The 21,105-nt window shown below is 35.7% G+C and overlaps 1 long non-coding RNA gene across 1 annotated transcript; it reads left to right on the top strand.

Moving 5' to 3' along the window:
* The first annotated feature begins 15,608 nt into the window (after nucleotides 1–15,608).
* Nucleotides 15,609–17,490, top strand: LOC113362271. Its single transcript, XR_003365665.1, has 3 exons — nucleotides 15,609–15,690; nucleotides 15,779–15,807; nucleotides 17,386–17,490. It is a non-coding gene; the product is annotated as an uncharacterized LOC113362271 (long non-coding RNA).
* The last annotated feature ends 3,615 nt before the right edge of the window (nucleotides 17,491–21,105 follow it).

Below are 21,105 nucleotides of genomic sequence, written 5' to 3'. Positions count from 1 at the left end.
CTCCGAGTTATTCCTTGTATTTGATTAGGACTCGCTGATTTCTATTAGCTTGAGTAAATCAAAACAAGAGAGAGATATTAACTCCTTGAGATACTTTTACCTAGATTGAGTCTGACTGTCTAGTTGATTCTCTAGAAAGTATTTCGGAGTTAGTCCATACAGATTGCTAAGTGAAATATTGGGTGGTTTTGTTAGATCCCCCGCTTTTTCAATTGGTATCAGAGAAGGCAAACACGTTCAAGACCTTACAAGTATGTGTTTGTAGCGATCTGACTCTATGGATAGTAGTGTTGTCTCAATAAATGCACCACCAAAACCAGGGATTTCAGAATTCTCTTCCATGACTGATTTAATAAAATTTGTAGAAGAAATTTTATCTAAACCTCCACCAGGTTTAAAACCCCTTGAAGTGTTTTCAGGGCTTGAAAAGAAGCTTGAGAGCTTATCTCTTGATGTTGAGTTATACCTCCAGAAAGAGCAATAATCTCTTGACAGGCTAAATCAAGTTATGATGAATAATATTCATGTTGAGGTTGATATTGATTTACTAATCAGTGAGAGCAATGCTCCTCCTCTGCGTAATCCAATTAGTTGTGATAAACTAAACGAATTATAAGAGGAGTTTAAATCTCAGTCATCTGAGTGTATCACCTCAAAGCATGAATTGATTCGGTGCTCAATTCCTGATACTTCCTATCAAGATAGTAGTATTGTCTTTTTTTATGAAGAATCTAGGACGTCTCTTTTTATCAAAAGATTTTCCCTTCGCAGTACTAAAAACTATCTGCAGAAACTGTTTTTTATAAGTTGGAAAACAAGAAACCAGAAACACAAATCTTTTTGGGTTCTCTTGAAGTTCTTTGATAGACTTATAAAAACAGTTCCTTGGGTGTTTCTCAACCCTACAAGATTTAATATTTGTTGGAAAGAAACTCTTTCTTGGTGCCATGGTGAACAAGACATTGTTCACCTCAACACAACTTGTTTGTGTTGAAAGTGCATCCTCACCAAGAAATTCCATGCTATGTACACGGTGAGGGAAGCACAACAACTGGAGCGCACAGATTATATTCGGTAAGGCTGTAGAATTCAATTGGACTTTTGTAAAAAAGGTATGTCTATATACTTGAGCAAGTTTTATGTTTTTATTACTTGTTTGAGTACTTATAATGATCCATGTACCTTGATTATCGTTCATTTCTACCTAACTTGATCTGTGTTTAAGGTTCTTAAATGTTTAGGTTTGAAAACATTAGTTCGGGATGTTTGGAGTTCATGGTAAACATACCAAGTATGCATAACATCATTTAAAACCAAAATACAGGGGTTTAAGTTCGCAAACCCCGTCTGCATACTTCTCCAGGATACGAAAATTCGTTTGCAAACCCGTATGCACACTTGACGTCGATATTCGGTAAACTTGTTTTGGCCGTAACTTCTTCTTCCGAACTCGGATTGACCTAATTCTTTTTTCACTCTCTTTATCTTTGAAGTCTCTTCAAAATGGAGATGAGAAACCTTGAATTTGGATGATTTAAGATCGGTATTTGTCATGACTCTTGTTTTTGAGTATTTTGCTCCGTTTCGTTGCACTTGTTCCACTTCTCTTGAACTTGGGAACTTGGATTCTTGGAGTACTACTCTTCTAAGCTAATTTGTAGATTTTACAAGAATGTTGTTGGTGAATCACAAAGAAGGAAGTTCAAGAATGGAAAGTAGTACGCTGTGCTATGGAATTCTTGAATGTTCACAATCATCTTATGTGAACTATGGTGCATGGTCGTTATTGACTTTATATGTTCTTCTTTGTTAAGAAAATATTTTTATACGCCTTTGGTAGCTATTCTTGGTATAAATCCGGGCGAAAAAGATTGATTCTACCCTCTAAGGACAAATCATCTTGTATGTGCATTACGAGTTTGTCTTGATGCCTAGGAAACTTCTTATGAGAATTTATTATTATTTTTGAGAAGGATTACTAGAGTCTGGAATAGCAATTATTGTGATTACACATAGCTATGTCCAACGTTTTCATATTCATGTTTTTAGATTTATTGGTGTAAATTCTAAAAATATTTGGAGGATGGTGTTTTTGCAGTATTTAATCTTTATGATTTGTTATATTGCAACTTGTTATGGGATATTTGTATTTACGTCCGTGAACTATGTTTGTCCCATACTTTGTCAAAAGTAAAGTCGTTTATGATCGATATTCATGTATTGGTTAAAGAATGAATGGACTTTTGACAATTACAAAAGTTAAGCATATATTGTCAATCTTTGACGGAAGATAGGTTAAAATCTTTTGTATCCAAGGATTATTGCTATTGTATATGCTTGTGCAAAAGAATGAATCCTTGTGTATTCCACGGTATAGATCTTCATTGATCTATATTTTTGTATTACCGTAAGGCTCCGTGATGTGTCTTATGTTGAGCACGATACGACTAAGTTAATTAATTTTTTATTAGCTTGGTTGAATGTTCCGTAAGATACTTTATGTTGAGCATTTGTGAACTAAATTAATCATCTTGTTTGGTTATTTAGTTATTGCTCCGTAAGTTCTCTTATGTCGAGCAAAAAAAATTACAATTAAATTGATTACTTTTGTGATTAGTTTGATTGTTTATTCCAATTAGATTAATTATGGGATCTCTTGTAATTAGTCTAGTTGAGTTTTCATATATTCCATGAGTTTTTCTTGTGTTGAGTATATCAAAGGATATCTTAATCATTTTCTAATGGTTATGTTAGTCATATGTTCTGTAAGTTTTCTTATGTTGAGCATAAAACAATTAAGTTGATCACCTTGTGTGTTTAATTTGATTGCGTATTCCAATTAAATTAATCATGGATTTACTTGTGATTAATTTGATTGAGTTTTGGATATAAAAATCATTCTTATGGTTTTGGTGTCCAATAAAATCCTTCTTTTCTTCGGAATTTAAGGTCGCTCTTGTTGTTCCCTTGGGAATGACATCAAATGGGGGAGAGTTCTTTTGAACTTGTGCTTAATGGTCATATCTTGAGCGGTGTGCGGCTGTGGAATTTTAGATGGGTTATCTTGTATCTTTAAACTCCTTGATGAATGTTGTTAGCTTCGGCTATATGATTGCATCTAAATAAGATTATGTGTGTTTCTTTCTCTCAGTCATGAAATGTCTCTTACGGAAATTTCATTATGAACCCGTTCTTGTACCTTTGCTAATTTTATTGACAAAAAGGGGGAGAATTAATATGTAGTTCACACTACAAATACATATGGTTTTCGGATCATTGTGTAAAGGGTAGTGGTTTTCATGTGAGATGGAGTATTGACTAAGGGGGAGTGATACATATCACCATAGTATTATTGTTGATGTTATGATACAATTGGACTTTGACACAATATAATAATACTATGACACTATATAACAATGATCGAGGCCGATGCTTTATCATTGTTATAGCTACGGATATTCAACAACGGTGATGCTAAACTTACAACCTTTGTGATCATTGGAGTACTTGGAAGTGACGAAGATTTAGAGGAATGTTGAATATTATACATGTGGACTAGGATCTACTAAAGTTTCATTATCTTTTTTGTATTCCATATGTAATGATATTTTTGTCACTAAAATTGACAAAGGGGGAGATTGTTAGAGCACTGCTCGGTCAAACTCGCATGCGTTGCTATCTCAAGCATGTTTGTCAATGTTAGTGATCAAAACTATAAGTCTTGATTTCTATTCTCTTATAGCTAAGTCTCAGACTAGGATAGTAAGTGTAGTTGAGCTCAAGGACTTCATGGCGATTCATCATACAAGTAGAAGATCTACTCAAAGAACCGGTGGAACTTCTCGACAAAAAGGTATGTGGAGACTTGAACTTATCTGTCACTCAAAAGTCTATCTATTCTATCTTCTACTCTTTGAGACAAAAGTCGTATGTTATATATATAGACTAGATCATACACATTTGGTATTTCGAGCCGAGTATACCTCGCCTATCTATATCTCGAAATATGTGTTGGTACGCTTTTCGCTTTGACCAAGTTTATCTTTACCTAGTGACGAAAGTCATGAATGTTTCAATCACTTTGAAAATTGCTTTGACTAGTGTAAAAAATATATAACGTCCTCTAAGAATGTTTCAATGATTGGAACGAGAGTTTAGATTACATAACCAATGGATTCCATGAATCGAAGTTTTCGAACTTTGTTGATCAAGAGAACCGGAAGTATGGAAAGTGCCAAGTCCGCGAACTCAGTCCGCGAACTTCCGAAGTTCTCAAACCCGAGAATTTCTGCTGGAGTTGACAAACTACTTGCGTGAGCCAAGTCAGCGAACCCAGTCCGCGAACCGGCGTAGTTCTCGAACCCGAGAATTTCTGCTGGATTTTGAAAACTATATCCGGTGTCTTAAGTCTTCGAACCTAGTCTTCGAACTTGAGAAGGTTATATATCTAAAGATGATTTTTGAACTTAACCTTAAAATACTAAGGAATGCATTTGCAAACCGTGGATATTAAAGTTCATGAACCGATTCGAGTGAATCAAATCATCTTTGCTACAATTGTGTCTTGTGTAGTTACATAAGATTTCCTTACAACTGAACAACTCTCTTAACTAGTTCATTTGAGTCAATTGAACTAGTTCTGGTGAAGAAGAGTTGGTATGAAACGCTCATATGGTTAACCTCTTTGGGTAGACTATTGTTGAACCAACAATGTACACATTTGAGTGAGGTTAACAAACCTAGAAGCGTACAGTCATTTGTGTATGACAAGCTAAGTTTTCGATCTAACGGTTGAGAAATATTAGCTTGAATCTAAATCAGGTTTTCATCTAACGACGAATATTGATTGCTTTGTAACTAAGGAAAAATCCTGATTTGAATGGCTATATAAAGGAGACATCTAGTATTGTGCAAAACTAATCCCCACACCTTATGTGTGATACTAGTTTGCGTGCTAGAGTCGTTTCTCCTTTAACCTTTGGTTTTCTTCTTCTAAAACCAGGTTAACGACTTAAATACTTCATTGGGATTATGAAGCCAGACCGATACTACTTTTATCGTAGTTGTGTGATCTGATCTTGCAGCTTCTATCGTAATAGTACAATCATATTGATTGGCTTGAGATCGTGAGAGTTCTCCGATAGGCAAGATATAAAAAGTAATCACAAACACCTTCGTCTCATCGTTTGTGATTCCACGACATCTTGTTTCGCTACCATACAATTAAGATTGTTGTGAGGTGATTGATTAATCTAGGCTGTTCTTCGGGAATATAAGACCGGATTATCAATTGGATCCTGTTCACCTTGATTATTATCAAAAGACGAAACAAAAACTTTTAGGTTTTTTTTGTGGGAGACAAATTAATCCTTTGATAGACTTTTCTGTGTGATACAAATTTGTTTATTGTTAAAGCCTGCGATTTTGGGTCGTAGCAACTCTTAGTTGTGGGTGAGATCAGCTAAGGGAGTCAAGTGCGCAGTATCCTGCTGGGATCAGAGGCGTAGGGAGTCTAACTGTACCTTGGATCGGTGGGAGACTGATTGGGGTTCAACTACAGTCCAGTCCGAAGTTAGCTTGGAGTAGGCTAGTGTCTGTAGCGGCTTAATACAGTGTGTGTTCAATCTGGACTAGGTCCCGGGGTTTTTCTGCATTTGCGGTTTCCTCGTTAACAAAATTTCTGGTGTCTGTGTTATTTCAGTTTCCGCATTATATTGTTTTATCTTTATAATTGAAATAATACAGGTTGTGCATTAGATCATCAATTAGAGTAATCCAACCTTTGGTTGTTGATTGTCATTGATTGATCCTCGGATATTGGTCTTTGGTACCATTAGAGTTATTCCTTGTATTTGATTAGGACTCGTTGATTTCTATTAGCTTAAGTAAATCAAAACAAGAGAGAGAGATTAACTCCTTGAGATACTTTTACCTAGATTGAGTCTGATTGTCTAGTTGATTCTCTAGAAAGTATTTCGGAGTTATTTCATACAGATTGCTAAGCGAAATATTGGGTGGTGTTGTTAGACCCCCACTTTTTCAGATGGAGATTTTAGTTTTCAAGAGAGTTGGGACCGGAAGAGAGGATAGATTTGTTGGAGCTAAGATTTGATATTCGTAATATAGCTCTAGTTCAGGGTGAAGCTGATAGTCTCGATGGCGACCGCTCAGCTAAATCTATCTATAGGAAATTAACAGATGAAACAGATTCGGATGGGTATAAGATTGTATCATGCAAATTTGTACCACCCAAAGTTAATTTCATATTTTGGGCTTCTCTTCACGATTCACTACCAACAAGAAGCATGCTGCAACACAGGAGGGTTGACATCCAATCTAACTTATGTCTTTTCTGTAATACAGAAGTGGAGACTTTGGAGCATCTGTTTATTCATTGCAGCTGGGCTAAACATCTCTGGGAGTACTTTATCTGTGCAGTTCAGGTGGATTGGGTAATGCCGTATAGCTTTCAAACTTTGATGCAAAGCTGGAGAATTGACAGATGTTCGGACAGGGTTAAACTGGTATGGCAGTTAATGCCTTATGCTATTTGCTGGCAACTTTGGAAATGAGCGTAACAAAAGAGTTCATGGGGGTAGAACAAAATCAAAAGTTGAATTGGAATATGATGTTAAGATGGACATATGCCTTTGGAGTAGTTCGACAGATATTTTGAAGAACTTTACAATGAACCAAGTTCTTCAACATTGGGAGGATACTATGATCATGTAGTTTCTTTTGATCTTCATAGCTTTGGTGCTTCACACTTTTGTACATAATCTGTAAATAACTTTTTTCTTTAATATATCCTTTCTTTTTCAAAAAAAAAAGGTGGAATGTGTTCGGTGCATCCATCATTTTCGAAACAGAATAGCAGTTGTAAAATAAATAAATCCCCAGCGACATGAGTTGTGTCGCGGTTGAAGTAAACATGCTGGTGACTTATCCTATGTCTCTTGGTGCAACTTAAATCCCCTGATTTCTACGTCCAAATGCTCTATTTGAATTCTTTATAAATACTAATTTATCACCTCATATCAAACTACACCTTCTCCGAACCTCAAATATCCCACAAATCTCTTCTAATTTCAATTTGATTTTTGAGAGATGTCTCTAGTAAGAGAATGTATGTATGAGTGTGCATATTTTAAATTCAGGTGTTGTATAATAACTGTGTGTGTCTGTAAAGGGTCTGCCCTAAGTCTATTTTGTGTGTGACTTTAGTCCTTTTGTCCGTACAGGTTGCCTGCTGTTATGACATCCTGTACTTAGTCATGTACCTGTATAAGAAGAGACTTTTCTCCTCTTTGTTCGTTAATGAGAATACTTTTGAGGTTTCATTTTAATTCAACCATGGTATCAGATAGAGAAACATAGTTTCTATGGTAGGATCTTGGTCACCGTTTTCCGCTACTCAACAAATCTCTGAAAGATTTATCCTCCTCATCAAATCTCAGGTCTCTTTTACTGTTCTTCATCTTTCTCTTCTTGATCTTCTCTCGATCTTGATTGTTTTTATCTCAGTTCTACTTTTTGTTTTGTCTGTAAATCTTGAATGATTCAAGATTTTTCATCAAATTCTATGGAAAATCCAATTGCTTTTTCGATCTCTAAGGTTCCATTAAATCAATTAACCAGCATTGTTCATCTTAAACTTATAGATGACAACTTCTTGACATGGAAATCTCTTGTTCTTCCTGTCATTCGCAAATTCAAGATAATGAAATATCATGATGGTTCTTTCCGTTGTCCTGTTCAATTCACATCTCCAAGAAATGAAACCAATGGAATTGAAAATATTTTATACTCAGACTGGATGGATGATGATGCAACTATCATTCTGTGGCTCAATTCAACAATATCAGATTCCTTGATTGCATATTTTGCTTCAGTTTCATCTTCCTTTGAGTTGTGGAAGTGTATTAATGATCGATTTGCTCGTGTTTCTTCAACACATTCAATTCAATTGGGCACCAAGCTTCTCTCTATTAAACAAGGTGATAAAACAATTCCTTGTCTTCTGAATGAGATTAAACTACTTTCAGATCAACTTGCAGTTGCTGGATCTCAAGTTTTCGATGATGAATTGGTTGTCGTCACTCTTGGTGCTTTATCTGCTGAATATGCTTCATTTGCTACATCTATTCGTGTTAGATTTCCTCCTGTGTCTAGTATGGAACTTCATAATTTACTTCTCAGTGAGGAATCCATAGTTATTGCGCGATCTAAAGCTTTACATGAAGAATCCACTAATAGAGCCTTTGCTGCTCAATATGGTCACTTTCGTGATTCTGGTAGAGGTGTTCATCGTGGTTATCAGAAAAATAACTTCAGAGGTCGTGGTAGAAGTCAATTCTTCTCAGGAAGAAGTTCAACCCAAGGTTTGTTACCTTTTCCTACATCTCAATCTATTTCTAGACCTTCTACTTCAGAACTATCATCAGGAGATCTTCCAACATGTCAAATCTGCCACAAATATGGTCATGATGCTCGTGAATGTTGGAATCGCCTCAACTTTGCTTACCAAGGCAATGATCCACCAAGAAACATTCAAGCAATGCTTGCTTCTGCTAATATTTTTGGGGGAAATCCATGGTACATGGACTCAGGAGCTACAAATCATTTAACTGGTGATGCTACTAATCGGGATACTTCTACCTCAACATCTTATCATGGTAATGAAATGGTTACTACAGCTAATGGTGAAGGTATGTCTATCTCTGGTCATGGTTCTAGCTTTATCTTTCCCTTTCAAAAAATTCCATTTAAATAGAATTCTTCATATTCCTAAAGCCTCACATAATCTCATCTCAGTTCATAAGTTTGTTAGAGACAATTCTTGTAATCTAACCTTTACCTCCACTGATTTTTGCATAAAAGACCTGAAATCAGGGAGGATTCTCTTCATATGGCCCAGTGAGAATGGTCTTTATCCAATACACAATCAGGTTTCTCACAAATCATCCTTTTCCTATGTTGCTGCCTCTTCTGAAGTTTGGCATAGAAGATTAGCACATCCCTATTTTGAATTCTTTAGTAAAATATGTAGAACAATAAAGCTTTACAATGTCATGTAAAAACCTATTATGTGTAGTGAATTTCAATTGGGTAGATCTCATAAGCTACCTTTTCAAATATTAACTTCTACTTCAATGTTTCCTTTACAGTTGTTACATCTTGATTTTTGGAGTCCCGCTCCAATTAACTCTGTAAATGGTTACAAGTTCTATGTCAATATTATTGTGATTTTAGTAAGTTTTGTTGGGTCTTTCCACTTACTGGAAAATCTAATTTTACTTATATATTTCTCAAGTTCAAAACTACTATTGAGAATCAATTATCTACTACTATCAAAGTTATAAGAACTGATGGTGGTGGTGAACTTGTGAACCATGAACTTGACTCTTTTCTTACCTCTTATGGTATTCTTCATGAATTCACATGTCCCCATACACCAGAAAAAAATGGTCTGGCTGAATCCAAACACAGACATCTTCTTGACATTACAAAAACCTTTCTTATACAAGCTAGTCTACCCATATCCTTCTAGTTTGATGCTCTAGCTACTGCAAACTATACTATCAATAGGCGTCCCACAAAATCTTTACACTTACTCTCTCCTTTTGAGAAATTGTTTAACAAACAACCTGATTATCAATTTTTAAAGTCTTTTGGTTGTATTTGTTTTCCCTGGCTCAAGCCTTATATCTCTAATAAACTACAAACTAGAAGTACTAAGTGCATCTTTCTAGGATATAGCTCTCAAAGTAAAGGCTATAAGTGTTTGTATCCTATTTCACATAAAGTTTATGTTTCAAGACATGTTATTTTTCATGAAAAAGTATTTCCATACTGTTTTCTCACTTCCACTACTGATCTTAGTGATGTTCTTTCTAAATTTGACATGCATGTTACTCTCCTGGATTCTTCATCATCTATAATATCATCTCATCCACCACTTTCTATTCCACATTTTACTTATGTCATCTCAGACACTCCATCTTCTACTTCTCTTCTTAATATTTCTCCACCAACTCAGTGTGCTATAACTACTAATACTCATACTATGACTACTAGATCTAAGAACCATATATACAAACTTAAAGTTCTTTTCTCCACTAAGCATTCTTTACCAGGTGCTTATATGGCAACCATTGAACCTCCTACACCAACATTCTACTCTCAAGCTAAGAAGAATCATGTTTGGTGTGTTTCTATGGATGAAGAACATACTGCTCTTCTTGAAGTTGATACTTGGACCAAAGTACCACCACATCCTTCAAAAAATTTGGTGGGTTGCAAATGGGTTTATAAGGTGAAACATAAAGCTAATGGTACTATTGAAAGACATAAAGCCAGGCTTGTTGCTAAGGGTTATCATCAACTTGAGGGTCTTGATTACACAGATACTTTCAGTCTTGTGGTGAAACCAACAACTATCAGAATTGTCCTAGCTCTGGCTGTGAATTTCAACTGGGATATCAAGCATCTTGACATAAGCAATGCTTTTCTGCATGGAGATTTTAGCGAAGATGTTTATATGGTACAACCTCCAGGCCATGAAGATAAGGACCATCCTAACTATGTTTGTAAACTAAACAAGTCCTTATATGGTTTGAAGCAAGCACCAAGGGCTTGGTATGAAAATATTGCAAATGCTCTCATCTCTCTTGACTTCAAACCATATCTAGCTGATCCTTCTTTATTTGTTCAGAAATTGTGGTCCAAGCTTACTATCATGCTTGTTTATGTGGATGCCATCATCATTACTGACAATGATGTTTCTCACTGCAAAAAACTTATTCTTCATTTGAGTACTCTTTTTCGTGTAAAAGACCTTGAAGCTCTACATTTTTTTCTGGGATTGCAGGTTACCAGAAATGCCAAAGGTTTATTTCTCTGCCAAACAAAGTATGCTATTGATCTTCTTCTGAAATGCAATATTGTTGGAATCAAACCTTGCTCATCTCCTTATCCTGCAAACTTCAAACTTTCTGCTTCATATGGGGATCTTCTCTCCAATCCTACAGAATACAGGTCTTTAGTTGGCTCATTACAATATCTCACATGGACAAAACCTGACATCAGCTATGCAGTCAATCAGATCTGTCAATTTATGCATGCTCCAACTACTGCCCATCTTCAGGCTGCTAAGAGAGTTCTCAGGTACATCAAAGGCACTCTTAGACATGTTCTTGTATTCTCCAAAGGATTTAGTGCTTTACAAGGCTACACTGATGCTGACTGGGATGGTAACCCAGATGATTAAAGATCACTGAGTGGATATTATATCTTTTTTTGAGGAAATCCAATTTCTTGGTCATCCAAGAAACAACCTAATGTGTCAAGAAGTAGTACATAAGCAGAGTACATGTCTCTTGCTTCTACTGTTGTAGAAGTCCTTTGGATCTGTCACATTCTCAAGGACCATTATATTTTTATTCATGCTCCTCCTTCTATTGCCTGTCACAATAAAATTTGTATTGCTTTGGCCTCAAATCCAGTCTTTCACAACAGAATCAAATATCTAGCTCTCGATTTCCATTTTGTGAGAGAATTGGTTCAGTCTAGACATTTACAGGTTGTTTATATCTCTACATTACAACAGGCAACAGACATATTCACTAAAGGTCTCAGTACTCCTAGATTTGAATTCTTAAAACACAAGTTGAAGGTGTTGAAACCACTTCATCTTGAGGGGGGATAGTGAGAGCATGTATGTATGAGTGTGCATGTTTTTAAATTCAGGTGATGTGTAATAACTGTGTGTGTCTGTAAAGGGTCTGCCCTGAGTATATTTTGTGTGTGACTTTAGTCCTTTTGTCCGTACAAGTTGTGTGTTGTTATGACAGCATGTATTCAGTCCTGTACCTGTATAAGAAGAAATTTTTCTCTTCTTTGTTCGTTAATGAGAATACTTTGAGGTTTCATTCTAATTCAACCAGTATCGACCCTTGTTAGTTCGGCGTGCTCAATATTCTAGAGAGGAAGATTTATCTATTTGCATAAACTATGTGTTACAAACTCAGCTTGCTGCAACAAAAACACCAGATATGTATTTCTGGAAGCGCATTTATGAAAAGCTCAGCAGTGATACTGATAAAGTCGTCGTGTTATATTCGAACAATTATGTTGTTGTGCTTATTGTGATAAATGGAATAAAAACGACGGCAAGGATATCTATCCACTCTCTGTCGAACTGGACGGAGTACCTAACTTTTTGTAACCGCCTCTCATTCTGTGATATCTAAATATGTATTGATTCCATGGAAAATGACCTAAAATTAACTCTGGTTCAGCAACTAAACTCGGCGAACCAAACTCTGGAGCACGATTTTGTCCCCAATTGATATCTGGAGCAGTCGGCGGTATTATTTCGTTTTGACATTTTTTTCCCTTAAAGTGTTTATAATGTTCATCGTTTTGTTAACTAGTTTTACTAAGAATTGTAGAGAAGAAGTAGAAGATTTTGTTTAAAAAAATAAGGAAGCAGAGAGTGCTGTGGTGTGGTACGAGTGAAAAAAGTTGAAATAGATGAGTTTATAGTATTTAAAAAATAGAGTCATTGGCAAGCTAATCGTTCTCGCGGCTCAAGTTCATCTGCCAACGTCGAGTGTCTCTTGTGTGTTGTCGCTGATTAAGTTTCGCATAGTTGAAAAACACTTATATTCATCCATGTGACTACGCAAAAACAATACTTGCAAATTCCCATAGAGTCTGCCCTTAGAAACAACTTCTTATATTCCAGATCCCTCACAAATATTCTTAAAAGTTGTTTATTTAGGTTTTACTAGTGAAATCGAACGCACAATGCGCCAACCGCTTGAACCATCCATTAGCATTTTAAAACTGATGTACACAGAACATATAGATTAGCATTATAAAAATGATGCATGTAGAGTCCTATAATTGAAGTTCTCTTAACATGGGACCACTTAACATCATCATGCCAATTTTTTGGTTGCCTTGGTCTCAAAGGGCACCTGTCAAAAGTTGTACGCATAACAACATCTGTTCGAGAAACATAAAGCGTATATGGTAACTAAAAACTTACTAAAAATAAAAACCTATGTTTCTCCTTGCTAGTCGAGTTCTTCTTTCACTCTTTCCATCTGCGCCACACTTCTTATATCCATCTCTGTTTCTCCCTCTTACAACAACTACCACAAATTCTTTCATCATTCATTATGTATCCTTCTCTTTCTGTTCCTCTCTCTTTACCATTACCACCATATTTTCTAGTTCTTCGTTATTTTCTTTTAGTTTTTTTCCCTCTAATCGCAATCAGTTTCAAGCTTTCATCAAAAAATACAAGAGAAAAAACACCTAAATAGTTAGTAATATTTGTACATAAGAGAAATATTAGTAACCAAATAGGTCAGCCCAAAATAGAAATTAGTGTTAGTAACAATCACATCTACAATATTTGTTAAAATTACATTTGAACTCTGCCAATTATGCTGAAAGAGTGAAAAGAAGTAGTATTGAAGTTCAAAAAGTTAAATTTGGGGTTTGGTTGTTGACATTTTGTGGATTTGGTTGTTTTAGCACGAAAAACAGAATATAAAAACTATAGAAGTAATTTTAACTGTGATTGAAATGTTTGTTCGCTTCATAGGGAAGGAGGGGGGACTAAAAGGATAATGAGTAATAAACAGTTTAAACGATGGATACTAATGTCCTTTCAACTACAAACCAAATATATCTCCCTTCGAAAATATGTGTTTCCTTTATATTAGTTAGATAGATTCTTTGGGTGTTTTTGGGTTTCGTTGATTAAGATTTAGTTATTTGTAGAAATGATGTAGTACAAACTCAGCTTGCTTCAGAACAAGCACCAAGTGTGAATTTCTAGCAGAGAGGTGCAAGTTTTAACTCAATGGTTTCCCATCAACTCAAATAAGGAGAAAGTCAAGGGTTCAATCCCCAATGTAAAGGTATGTATTAGTATAGTTGGGTTTGATAGTGGGACCAGTCCGACTGGATGGGTTCGGATAGGAGCCCAGTCCGGCTTTCATGTATCAGAAAAAACAAAAAAAAAACTAACATAGTATTTACGAAAAATTCTGCAGTGACACCTGTAATCCGAATGGTCGTGTTATATTTGAACAATTACGATGCAATGCTTTTTGTGATATACTAAATAAAACCTACACCAATAATATCCATCTGCTCTCTCACGCACTGGGAGAGCTATCCATATATAAAAATACCCAATTATTTGTAACCGCCTCTCATTCTACGATATACAAATCGGTCTTGGCATTAATTTCAACAAATATTAGACACAATATCTAAAAGATAATAGCTATTTTTTTCACGAATGCCATGAAAAATTATTTTTCCAGATTTTCCTCAATATTATATCCTTCAGCATTGAAGACAACATTATGGCCTTTGCCATAGATTTGACTAAATAAAGTATATTAGCAGTCATGCCTTTGACGCAAGTAGCATCATGAATTTCAGGATTTCCAAGAAGTTTGATTGTCCCCTTTTTTCTAATGTAGCAACAACTCCCGTCTCCGAAGGTTACAGGTCACCCTTTAAAATCGTCTGCATTTACGAACCATAAAAGGTCACCTGTCACCTGTCGGTTACAATCACTATCGAGAAATCAGTGAAAGGGTGAAGTGGATTTTAGAGCAAAAGCTCCCCTACGACAATACTTTTCCTTTACAGGTGTTGGTGGTGGTTTTTAGTTCAGGGCTAAAACCGTAAAATATATTTTGAAAGATCTTAAAGGCTCGGTTTTGGAAGTAAATTTTAATTTAGTTTCTAAATTAACGCGGGTCCAGTTTTGGAAGATTCTAAACGAGATTTGGAAGGTGCTCATATTTTGCGAGATTTTCGTGAATCTCCAAGAGATATTCAGGCTACAAATTCACATGTTATTAATGAGTCAGCAAAGACTAGTGGGCCTGATTTTAACCGAAGTTTGGAAAGTAATAAGTGAAATCTACATACAAACCAATTTTTCAGATTTTTTTCCACTGTGAAATCCACGCCCAGAAATTTTCAGGCGCGCATCCATTTTTGAAGAAAAAATTTCTCACACACCCATATTTTCCAAAATTATGCTTCGTTTATTTCTTTTGAGTTTTCAAGCATTCGATTCTCTGTCCGAGAAGCTGAGAGGTTGATTTCTTTTCGGATCAACTGAAATTCTCTATAGATTTCATTCTAATCGTGTTTCTTTTTCACCCGGAAGGAGCTTTGAGATTTTAGAGGTGATTTTAATGTTTGTTCTTTGTTTTTTTTCCTTCCGATTTTAGATCTGGTTTCAGATTTCAAGCGATTGTTTAGATTTGGATTTAATTCGGAGATTTTAGGGTTCTATTATTCTGGATAGTTGGAGACGGGGGTACGTATTTTTCACCTTTTTCTATGATTTTTGTTGGATTCAGATTGGATTGATGGAAGTTTGTTTTCGGTAGGTATTCATTGATTTTGCAATCGTACGTCATTTCTGATACATACAATTTGTGCTTTCTAGGAATTGATTTTTTTCTAGTTTTTGTAATTTTTGTTTAAGGTTGGTCAGATTGATATAAGATGTTTATAGTTTTTTCATTAATTTTAGATTGGCACTCTTTTTCTGATTTCAACTGAAATTGGTGACGTTGATGGGACATTTACAAAAAAGGTTATGTTCTGCTGTGACACTATGCCGTCGGTGACTCTGCACAGGTGAGGCTTGTTGTTTGTCCAGTTGTCCTTCAGTTTTAAAAGGAGTTCCATGAGGTTAAAGATCTGACTTAGGGTGCTATTTTTACAGGAAAGCTTAGTCTAAAGAAACCAGATGATGTAAGTAAGTTATGTAATGCATAGAAGCTTTTGAATTTGTTTAATATGGACAAACATTTGTGTATTCAGTGTGCATACACTGATATGTTTGTGATGGAGATTGCAGTTGATAAAGTTGCAATTGATAGGGCAGAACTTGGATTTTACTTATTAAATTGTTGAATCCGAGTGTTGAAAGTTTCAGATTTTGACTTGAGTGATATGGGTTGTTGGATTCTGTTCATTTATATTTGTCAAATTTGTCTTAATGCTGTCAAATTTTGTTCGTGAACATTTTGATCAATACCCCACTCTAGCTGAACTATACACTAGATTGTTCCCATGACTGAATCACATTTGTGGAAACTTTATTTAATAGAATATGGGAATTGAATACATGTGTAAAATACTAATTTACTGTACCTGGATTCGGAGATAGTTTCGGCTACGTTATGATGGGTTGGGAAGATCAATGATAATTAAATATAATTTAGTTTATTCATGTTTTATTTTTTTCTTCCAATTGGACATTTGATCGAAGTGAATCAAAACATCAATTTGAATGAGTTTTCATGTTTTCAATCAAATGCCTACTTCTCTTTTGTAGTTGATTCCGTTCAGTTTCTAAGGGTTTAAGCAGGCATTAGTGTAGTTGCTTAGATATCTGAGGCTACTAGTGCATTTTATGTAGTTGGCCTGCGTTTGTTGCTAAAGATTTTGGAAACTAGCGAAAACAATAGTTGTAATTAACATGTTGCCAAATCATATAGGAACTATCAGTTGCCCTTGCTTAGTTTCAGAAGCATTAGGCTACTAGTGTATTTCATGTGGTTGCCATACGTTTGTTGCTAGAAATTTAGAAACAAAAAATAGCAGTTGCGGACAACTTGTTGCCGAATCATATAGGAACTATTAGTTGCCTTTGACTAGTTTCGAAAGCATTTGGCAACTTGCAGTTGCCATATTTTAGTGGCTTAGAGCAACTGCAGTGGTGCGATCAAAACCAAAGATCAAAGATCAAAAAAAAGATCAAATTTTGGGTTTAGTCCGTGTTGTCACGTAACGGTGGCGATTAAAATTTGGTCGCGCGTAATTTAAAGATCCGCCCCAAAAAAATTTCATCGGGCGTATCTCAAATGTCCGCCCAATCAATCACCAGGCGGACTTTAAGTTTACGCCTGTCAACAGGCGTACTTTAAGTTTACGCCTCATTTTTTTTTTTTTTTTTTAATTTGAATTTTCATCGGGCGTAATTTAAATCTCCGCCCGTTAACAAGCGTACTTTAAATTTACGCCCAGCAATAAGCGTACTTTAAATTTACGCCCGACTATATTAGGATTTGGTATTTGGTCGCGACCAAATATGGTCTGGAATTTGATCTTTAGCTGAGATTTGATCTTTACTCCGTCCCACTGCGTCACGATCTCATCCCAAATTTTTGGTTATACTCGCCCACTGTGGATGCTCTTATACTCAGGTATTTTGTAGTGGTGTGAACATTATTATTTGATTTTTAAGTGGCATCTTACATAGCTTGGATAATACAAGTACATAAATAGTATTTAATTAATATGACTTGATTCATATCTCTTTCATAGGTGCTTCTTCTTCGCTTGAGAGAAAATGTTTTACTGGTTCAGTCACAAGTTGTGGTTTTGCATGCATTTCAGCTGCTCGCATTTTTCATGATGCTCTATTCGGACATATAGGTAGGGCTTATGCAGATCGGATTATCTGGTTTGTTATTAGTTTTTTTGTCACTTTACATCGGATGCACACCTAGATACACCAAGTATGTTTAATATTACAGTATTTTTGCTTAACTTGATGGTCCTGATCATTGTAAATGCGAGCAGCTGCCAAATTTGTTCTGTTGGAATCTCGGGATAGGCTTCGTGGCCGTGTTTACACTACCTATTCATTTGATTCCCGTTAACATAAGTGCATCAAGGTATGCTTTTCTTTATCTCATTTCTATGCCAGTGACCCTTATGCTTTGATTTTTACTTTTATATGTAAGCTATTTGCTTTGGTTTTTACTAGATGGCTAATTGACCTGGATTGGAGATGGTTGCAAGTGGGTGAATTGACTGACTGCAATCAGTTGAAGAAGAAAATGTATGGAGTTTGTCATCAGCTAAATTCAGGGATTTTTGTACTCGGATTCAAATTAAGTTTTGTATAGAATTCAGCCTACAAAAGGGTGAAAATGTTGTTGATTGTTGAGAAATGGGAAAGGTGTTTATGTTGTTTGGTTTGTATGGGAGTTATTGAAACATGAAAGAAGATGATGATGTTTTATGATTGCATAACCTTTCATGCAGTCGAGAAAATGTCTGCATAACCTATTATGCATATACAAAAGTTGTTGCATAACTTGTTATGCAGTCCAGAAAACGGTTGCATAACACGTTATGCAACAACTTTTTTGTTACTATTGAAATCAACAAAATTATTGTATAATTCGTTATGCGTTTTTTTTTTCCGTGATGTTATTTTTTAGGCGTACATATCATTTTATTGGTTGCATAACTAAATTAGTAAATGCATGAACCGAAAATATGGTCGCATAAGGTTTTATGCATCTTTTTGTTGTGTCTGCATAATGTGTTATGCATCTTTTTTGGTGGCTACATAATGGTTATGTATCAAGTTTTCGAAAATTCTGCCTAAAATGATGATCACCTTTGGTTTTTCGTGAAAAACAAAATTTTGATATTGTTGTTTGTATTCTTTGTGTAGCTCTCTTTAAAAAATTTCCAACGATATAAAATTTGTAAAATTCCAAGGCGCGGTTTTTTAGATATGTTATATCCAAGTTGCGTTGCCAATTATACCTCTGAAAAATTAGGATGCATAACCCGTCATGCAGATATTTTTCAAAATTTCATATAATTATGAGTGTCATGGAAACTAAAATTAATCTTGAACCTGACAATACGAATATTATTATTTTTTGGGCCTGCGCCTAATTTTCTCAAATAATAATAGCTTGGATAGGTCTGAATTGGGCATTAAGTCCAGCGTACAAGATAATAAAAATGTCTTCCGTGCAAAATTAGATACCATGAAACAAAGGGACATATCTCTTCTAGCTAAGGCAATGTTGGAAGGTAGGAAGGATTTGGAGGGGAATATCTTAGATGCTGCTTCCCGGGGAATTAGCAGTTTGGGTCTCAAAGTTCAAAAGAGTAGGTCTCCTAGACTTACTCAATTTAATGAAAATTAAGCTCAACCTCCGATCAAGCTTGTACTTGGTATTTTTTTTTCTGATGAAGATGATGAGGGGAAATTTAGTGAAGATTTCGATGATTCAGACATCATGGGTACCATTTTTTCCGAGAATAAGTCGCATAAAAGGAGTAATAATAAAAGAAGATTGAGAAGATTGATTATTCTTCTTCTTTTCTTTAAGTGATGTTTTATTTTTGTAGTTTTTTATATACGAGCATTTTGAGGCTTGTTATCATGTTATTTATCTTGCCCCTTTGGTTTATGGGGTTGGGGGGTCTTTGAGCCCCCTTGTAATTCTTGTTATTACGTTTTTGCTTTAATAAACTATCTGATTTCACAAAAAAAAAAAAAAAAAAAACTAAATCCGTAAAATCCTATATTGATGTGTCTTCCATCTGTAAAGAATTAGAGTCATTTAAAGCTGATGAGCGTCTATGCCTCTCTACTTACATATGTACTGAGTAATTAAGTATCTTTATATACGAAATTTATTAGAACAATATTGGTGCATGTTGCAATAATCCCAAATATTTTGTGAATTTTATTTAAGTTCCTGGTTGTACTATTCATTAATGCAGAGCCTGCTGAATATCTTTCATGTGATGTGTTCTTAGCTGAACTCTCAATTCTGACATGATATGACGTTTAATGCACATTCTTAGCTGAGTAGCATTAATCTCCCGAAGTGTATGAATTAAGATATGCATGAAGATACTTGATCAGAAACACGCAAGTTGTGTCGATAGGACTAGATTTGCGCTACTTGCAAAAGTTAAAAATTAGTGATTTTGTATCAACGTGCAAAATTCACCAAAATTGATTAATTTTCTGTCAATTCACAAAATTTAATTTTTAACCTAATTTTATGTCAACTCACAAAAAATTAGATTTTTTGCTTTCAAACGGAGCAAGCATGATATCTCGATCCCTATTGGTCGAGACTAAAACCTAGGCAAGCTAGGAATAAACCTTGTAGGAGCAAAATCCTACCAAAAGTTGGAAAATAGGGAAAAGGAATTGGGGCAGTGGCAAAAGGGGCACGGACGCGCCACTTTGCCGGTCGACTTTCCCTAGCTTGCGCCTCCCATGGTCGACCGGCCTTGCTTCATATTAATGTCCGCGGGCCCCTCTTTCCTATCGGTCAATCACATTGCTTCTACGCTATAAACTTTGCTTTTAATTAAAGATGAAAGTAGGCTGGTCGACGCGTTTAATTTCTTAAGAAAATAAATCTTGGCCGCGCAAGACGGTCGCAAATTGATCACGACCACACGACTTGGCCAGCTCCATTAATTAACCTCAACCTATACAAGCTCGGAAAATAGGGTGTTGTTGAGATGACCCGCCACCCACCTATTGTCTCGACCAATCACATCGTTCCTAACCTACCTTCTCCGCTCCAAATCATTGGACAAAACAGGCTAGTCGAGATGGTCGTTTGTATAAGAAATCAAATCTAAACCGTCCATGACAGTCGCGAAACTATCACGACCACACGACTTGGCCGATCGATTTAACAAGCTTGGTTCCCTCCTGACGTGACCGAGCAAGCCCCATGATTCCCACCTGCGGGTCCCCTACTATTTTAGCCAATCAGGTCGTTCCTATCCTACCTGCTTTGCTCTGAATCATCGCCTAAAGTAGGCTAGTCACACGGCTCAAAAGAGTCTTAAATAAGTTAAACAATAACCAAAAACTACCGCAAATAATCTCAACCATCCAACTTGGCTAGCTGATTTGACCGACTTATTTTTAATTTGGGTCAACCAATGAGATGACATGATGACTACCGGTCACCCCTCTCTTATAAGGACCGATCACCTCATTCCCCAAACTTTCCTGTGCGTCCCCAACAGTTTCTCAAAGACAACAGGTCACGCTCCTTTCAAGACCGTGAAATCCGCGACTAACTCGAGCAGACTCTATACAACGATGCTTTACATGCATCGATTATTTTGAGCTACTTGCTTGAAAAGAATGATATTTTTAAAGTATCGATTTCATAAATAATTTAATTATTTAACCTAAAATCATCATTTTTTTGGGGTAAAAACTGATTCTGCTGGAAATGGTAAATTTGGGTG

Source organism: Papaver somniferum, chromosome 3, assembly GCF_003573695.1.
Source record: "Papaver somniferum cultivar HN1 chromosome 3, ASM357369v1, whole genome shotgun sequence".
Lineage (NCBI taxonomy): Eukaryota > Viridiplantae > Streptophyta > Magnoliopsida > Ranunculales > Papaveraceae > Papaver > Papaver somniferum.
This window is presented reverse-complemented; position numbering and strand designations above follow the sequence as displayed.